At 34.0% G+C, this 7,483-nt stretch overlaps 1 pseudogene; it reads left to right on the top strand.

The window, feature by feature from the left end:
• Positions 1-6,066: 6,066 nt before the first annotated feature.
• Positions 6,067-6,608, top strand: LOC119618989 (large ribosomal subunit protein eL21-like; annotated as a pseudogene).
• Positions 6,609-7,483: the final 875 nt, after the last annotated feature.

Below are 7,483 nucleotides of genomic sequence, written 5' to 3'. Positions count from 1 at the left end.
AGTACGTAATTTCGACATCAATTTCATGACATCTAGCTATTTCTTACCTTAGGGTTAATTCTTTCATAGAGAAGTCTGGTTCCCTGCAAACAGACAGTGACTCACCATAGTGGTTTGTCAAGCACTGCAAGATGAGGATAAACCTCCAGAATGAGACAGAACTTGAAATTTGTTGCAATGAGTCTCTAGCTTTTAAAAAACAGAAATCCCTGGGAACTTACTTTAATAATTCACTGGATGGTTACTGCCTACTCTGGATTTAATGTAACTTAACCTAAAACTTCCTGAAATAAGCACAATATTCAAAGTTAAGGTAGTAGGCTGTAAGCACAGAAAGATTACTTTCATGTATAATGCTACATCAAGTCATTTGTATCTGTGATTTCTTGAAAAAACAAAAAGAAAACAAAACAAAAAACAGAAAACTTTTCTTCTGACAATGCATTTCATTTCGGGAACATCTAAACCGTATTTGCTAAAGACAAGCAGTATGAAGAGTCCAGCTCTTTGCTAAGATTTCTAGTTTGATTTCTTTCCCCGAGTGTTCCAGTCTTAGTTCACCTTTATTTTGGTCCTTAGGCTTTGGAGAAGAAACATACCAAGGTCACTGTGATCGTTATTCTCTTATGTACCACCAATGTTTATTTTTAATTTGTGACTGGTAAATAAAGCTTTAATAGGATTTTAATGGCATGTTGGACACACTTCAGTGTCCAGAGATGTGGCATCATATTCAGGAATGTCATTATCTAGATTAATTATCAATGGTGGACAGATATCATTAGTGCAATGTAAAAATGAGAGAGGTTGTAAATGAAATTTTCTAGGCAGAGAAGCCAGAGAAAAACCACATCTGAATTGCAATTATTTAGTATTTCTAAAATCTTTTCTTATTTATTTATTTATTTATTTATTTATTTATTTATTGTGATGTGTGAATTTTTGTTGTTGAGAATCTGCCTAAAATAATTCTGGAAAGGGACTTTAATTAGCTTAATTTCTAAGGTCAATTTATTCTCCTTAAAAAACTAGACATGTGTCTGGGTTTCTAGTCTTTAAGAGGAACAAAGAACACAATCTTCTCAGTACTTACTTTCTCTTCTGAATTTTGTTGTGCTCACACAAAGAAAGGTTAAAGTGTATTATGGCATGGTCTTTGAGTAATTGACAAAATCTACTCACAGCTTGATCTAATTTTAACATCTGCAGTATGTAACTAAAAATGATCCAGGAGAAAGCTATCTTTAAAGAGAAAATATTTTATCCCTCTGTCAAGGGGTCTCCATACTCTATAATACCTAACCATCATGTATGCAATACATATTGTGTTTAATTATGCATGTTTGCTTTTAAATATTATAATTAACATGTATATGTTTATGACATCTGCACAGGATAATATACTACCAGATTAGTGGAAAATAGTTTAGACATTTAGAGAAGAATTAACGTTATTATGTTTATTTTTGGGGCTGAATACAAACATATCTATTTGATTTTGTCAAATCTAAATGCCTGGATTATAAAATACATCATTATTTTATGTGCCACATTGAAAAGAAAAAATGTCTACACTGTAACTTTTAGTTTTAGCACTAGTCTATAGGATAATGCAATCTCTTTGAAGACATTTTAAATGGCAATTACACTCAGCATCTGTAGTTTTAATAATGTAGATAACTCAGTTGAAGGAATGACATTGAGGGTAGCTATGATCAAATTTAATTACTGGCAGAAAATGACAAGTATGTCACCCTTGTTGTCTGAATCACAGTGATCATAAGATGAATCATGATTTCAGTGATATAAAAATGCAAAATAATAGACCTTATAATTTTAGTGTTTTAAATCCAAGCTTCAGCCCCGCTATCCTTTTTGCTTGAACAAGTTACTTTAGATTTTTTTTTTTAAGATACTTATTTTATTCTGAAAATGGACATGACATAACAAGGGTACCTACCGTGTCATACTGTTGTGAAATTGGATGAAAGTCATCCTCAGAAGCAGATGGTAAAACTCCTTCTTCAATCTGTGTATGTGCTCAATAAATGCTGACTTTTAGCAGCAGTAGCAGCAGCAGCTGCTGCTACAGCCAAGTACTATACAGAGTTACTGTGCCTAGGTTACAAGCGTGTTCTGCAAATTTACCAACTAGTGAGCTTGGAAAAATTGTTTAACCTTACTGAGTTCAATGATGTTATTTCCTAATAATATATGAGGATGAAAATTCCCTTATATGATTTAATAAAAATCTGTGCCTGATAAAGCAGTTGTGCTACTTTGCAGTTTTATTGCTAACTGGAGAATGTTCCTCTTACATAACATATCCATCTGGAATGCTGCTTGTGATGTAGAGAATTGCCAGACTTAAAAATCCATATAAAATGATCTGGCCTTTAGTTAATGACTCTGGACATCTTAAAGACAAAGAATTACACATAAACTTTTGAATCTTTTTTACTTCACTGTGCAATTTATGTGGCATTCAAGCATAGAGCAGTGGTTGCAAATAAATATATAATTCATATTTGCTTCTATGTACTTCACTTTCTTTAACGGCCAGTGGTAGTGGTAGCATAGAAAGAATAATAAACTCACATGAATTATTTTTTAAATTTATATAATAAATAAAAATTATTGGGTAAGACAAAGTATACTTGGACAATACATCATAAAAAATCATATTGGATTATGCAGTTAAAATGGAAGAGCATTTTATAAACAGTTTCTTTTTTGGTAGTTTGTGTAGTTTGTGATACAGTGTCCCTGAAATATTCATTGTTTTAAGTTCAAGGCTATAGACCATGCAATACAGTACCAAGAAAATTAAATGTGTGTCCAACTAGCAAAATGCTTTAAGTGAGTTTGAAGCCCTCTAGAGAACACATCAGTCAACAATATGCCATTAACTTAGCTCGAGTTGTGTGCCTCAGCCCCGTATAAGAAAGAATTACTGGGGATCCCAAGCTTAAGAAATGCTTGGCCAGGCACGGTGGCTCAAGCCTGTAATCCCAGCACTTTGGGAGGCCGAGATGGGAGGATCACGAGGTCACAAGATCAAGACCATCCTGGCTAACATGGTGAAACTCCGTCTCTACTAAAAAATACCAAAAAAAAAAAAAAAAAAAAAAAAAAACCACTAGCCAGGCGAGGTGGTGGGCGCCTGTAGTCCCAGCTACTCGGGAGGCTGAGGCAGGAGAATGGCGTGAACCCGGGAGGCGGAGCTTGCAGTGAGCTGAGAGGAGGCCACTGCACTCCAGCCTGGGCGACAGAGCGAGACTCCGTCTCCAAAAAAAAAGAAAGAAATGCTCTAATTTGGTAACACAGCAGATCTATTATGTTTATGAGACAACCTCATTTAATAGAGTCTGTTTTGAATATAATTAGTTCTAAAATGTAAGTAAAATTGATACTTGATTTGTTCCATCATCATTGAGCTAGGGTTTCTGAAAATTCTTGATATTCTGAAATTGTAAAGAAATTATTTGTTAAAATATAATTTTTTGAGAATTCTTTAGATGTTGGAAGACCTTCATAAAAGACTTTGAACACAAAAAGAACTTGCACATAATTTCTATTTTTGTGAAATAACAATTATAGTCAACTTAAGTATTCTCATGTGTATCTTCAGGATGTTATTTTAATTCCCATTGCACTGAGAACATCAAAGATCAGAAAAGATAAATAAATTGCCCTAAATCCAAAAGCTAGTATGTGGTGAATCTGACAGTTGAACTGAATAAGTTTTCTCCAAGGCCTTTATGTCCATCATGACATTCAGATCTGATATGAAGGAAAGCTATCTAGCAACAGAATTAGAAACCTCTGGTTTGCTGGCTCTAGATTTTCTAGTACTGGTAAGAAAAGTTAGGTTTGGGGTCTGTCAAGTGTTCTCGCCTACTATGTAGGACTGCTGGATTTAACAAGTAAAAATAGAGAACATTCAGTTAAATACAAATTTTAGATAAGCAATTAAGTATTTTAGTACAAATATATCTCAAATATTTCATTCAGCATATTCATACTAAAAATATATTCCTGACTTTTCTGAAGTTCAAAATTAACTTGGAGTCCTATATTTTATCTGACAACCCTATTATGTAGAATAAGGGGACATAAAACATCAGAAGACAGATTTTCCTTTTCTTTCAATAATTTAAAGTCATAGTTTAAAAGAAGACAGAAACACAAACACATGAACCATTTTAAGGTAATATTGCTCACCGAAGTGGGCTGGTGTGACTCACAAAAGTTTTCTTCCCCTACCTCCCATCTTCTTTTCGTTACAGATGCACTTTGCAAATCTGGTACATATGCCTTCTTAGTGAAAAGTAGGACAATGACTATCTTCCATTGTCTACTTTGTTGATTAAAAAAATATGAAGAGATTCAAAAGATGTTTAAAATAGTTAGAATTTCCCTGCATTTTAAAAAGATCAAAGATTACTCTGAAAGAATAATGGGCATAAAATTCAGAAAGGCAGAGAGGGATTGTCTCCAAAGCCAGATTCAGCAGCTATCAGGCAGTATGTTCTCTGAATGGAGGAATTTAAGGACCAATATACATATATCTAACACAATTGAAAGATTTCCTGGAGAAGGTATGCTAAACCAAACTTTAAACAAATTCTATTACGCAAAAAAAAAAAAAAAAAAAAAGGGTCTTTATATCATATCTTATGAAAACGCCCTAGTTCATGTTCTAAAATTAGTGACAGGTGCACTGGTGTTTATCTGCATGTATCTGGTAAACTTTAGACCATTTGTCTATACAGCTTCATATGAACATTGGTGCACGGATTTGCAGTCAGCCAGGAGAGACTATGCATTATTCTCAAGGCAAAGACATAGCTCTCATTCCATTAATAGAAACTGCTGTACAATGAGGGACAAACATATTTCAGAGTGGGGGATATCTGAAAGTTTTAGAAGAATGTTAGTTTTAACAAATATGGGTTTGGCTCCTGAGAAGTATGAAACAGGGAGTAATGAATAGGTAAAGGAAAAAGTACAATTTGGAACAGCATTTAAAATACTCATTATAAAGCACAAATAATACAAAGTAGCATTTTGCATAGTGCATGAAAGTTTTAAATCACTCTATTTAAAATGTTAACACTTTAGTAAATCGTCTGCACCAATGAGGATATGTTACACATCAGTAACTCCAAAACACAGTTATTTAATAGAGAAAAGGATTATTTCTCACTCTTGTCTAATGTGGGTTTTTAAGTTTTCTTCTCATCACAGTCACTTGGGTATCTAGACTGATAGAGCAGCCACCATCTTGATTCTGGTCAGTTGCCATGCAAAAACGAAAAGTATTCTGGATATTCTAGCACTGCTAGTTCTATGCCTGCTCACACTCAATTGTTTATCTTCAAATTTATTGGACAGAACTGGTATCAAAGCCCAGTGAAATCACAAGGAGGCAAGACAGTACAAACTCACCGTGATTCTAGAGTTTGGAGAGTTTAAATATTTTACTAACAGTAATAAGAGCATTTATAGTAACCATCATTATTTCCTTTATTTTAATATCAACAAATGTCAAATAGTTTAGGTGATAAGCTCAGAAGTGCTTTCTACCATAGGTGGAGCTAATCGATGAAACCAGTGAGAACCAAGAGTAGTCTGCATTGGATTTAAGACTGCAGCTACATATTTAAGGAGACGTGTAGCATGCAACATTAAAGTGACTAAAAATTGGCAAAACTGAGTCCTGTTTGTCAAAAACACATATTATGATCATGTTATGCCAGCAACTATCTGCAGCTTGAATGAAACAGCAGTGAACACAACAGACACAACAAGTGCTTTGTGGGATTTAGTCTTACAATGCTAAAATATTACTTTCAATCACTGACGAATATGTTGTAAAGACAGAATCTATAGAATTTGAGTAAAATATATGCAAAATAATCCTCAAATGTGGAAAAAAAGAGTAAATGAAGCACGCTAGTGTCTTGGCAACATCAAAAGAATGAAGCAACCTGAATCTAAAAATAGAAAAGACAGAGTTAGCCTTTCCTTTCGGCCGGAACCGCCATCTACCAGTAATTCGCCAAAATGACAAACACAAAGGGAAAGAGGAGAGGCACCTGATATATGTTCTCTAGGCCTTTTAGAAAACATGAAGTTGTTCCTTTGGTCACGTATATGAGAATTTATAAGAAAGGTGATATCGTAGACATCAAGGGAATGAATACTGTTCAAAAAGGAATGCCCCACAAGTGTTACCATGGCAAAACTGGAAGAGTCTACAATGTTCCCCAGCATGCTGTTGGTATTGTTGTAAACAAACAAGTTAAGGGCAAGATTCTTGCCAAGAGAATTAATGTGCGTATTGAGCACATTAAGTACTCTAAGAGCCGAGATAGCTTCCTGAAATGAGTGAAGGAAAATGATCAGAAAAAGAAAGAAGCCAAAGAGAAAGGTATCTGGGTTCAACTGAAATGCCAGCCTGCTCCACCCAGAGAAGCACACTTTGTGAAAACCAATGGGAAGGAGCCTGAGCTGCTGGAACCTATTCCCTATGAATTCATGGCATAATAGGTGTTAAAAAAAATAAAATAAAAGACCTCTGGGCTGAAAAAAAAAAAAAAGAAAAGAAAAGGCAGAGTTAAAATAAAATAATTTCTTGAGTATTTTTTCATCCAAACGTTAGCACGAATGATACTGATTTAAATATGTTTAAGTGATTCGCTGTGTCTTAGTTGTAAAAAGCAACAGTTATTGAGTCAGCAAAATTCAATACTGTACATCACCTCTGGACAGAAAGTTATTTTGTGTAAGCTTACTCCCCAATTAAAAGCAGTTGTTGAAAAATAAAACATGAGCACGTGGAAGTGAATACATTTGTGGATACATAGCTGAATCTTTTCTGATTTCTAATATCTAGCATCTAATCATCACAGAGTGTTCTAGATCCCCAAGTTCATTGAAAAAATCAATATGGTTAACAATTCTCTTAGAAATCAATTTTACTCCAGCAGAAGAAGGTGTCTCATATGTAATCCAATTTTACAATTTTACATATACGGAAACAGAATCCAAACAAACAAATTTCCCTTGTGAACAATAGCACCTTTTTGGGGGTTAGTCATTGTTGCATCTTCATAGTTATTTTATAAATTATTTTAAAATTCAAAAAATTCAATAAGAAGAATAAGAAATTAATTCCAACTCTGTGTAATTTTTTTAAAAAAGAATTAATTTTATTGAAAAGAGTGACCAGTGAATACCAAACAGAACTCTTAAATATGGAGAAAAAATAGCTTTGAAAATGGAGACCTAAAAATAAAAAGCTCTTTAATGTACAGTTTTGCTCAATGCCTTGGCCTGACTCTGAAGTATAGTTAATGCATTCAGGTAACAATACCACAGCTACAAAGAGTGTAACTTAAAGAGGGAGACACTGCTGTTTAGGAGACGAGTCCTTGAAGATACTCTAAGAAAAATAATGAATCCAATTGTCCATACT

Source organism: Chlorocebus sabaeus, chromosome 24 (genome assembly GCF_047675955.1).
Source record: "Chlorocebus sabaeus isolate Y175 chromosome 24, mChlSab1.0.hap1, whole genome shotgun sequence".
Classification (NCBI taxonomy): domain Eukaryota; kingdom Metazoa; phylum Chordata; class Mammalia; order Primates; family Cercopithecidae; genus Chlorocebus; species Chlorocebus sabaeus.
The sequence above is the reverse complement of the archived record's forward strand: the minus strand, read 5'-3'. Positions and strand labels throughout refer to the sequence as shown.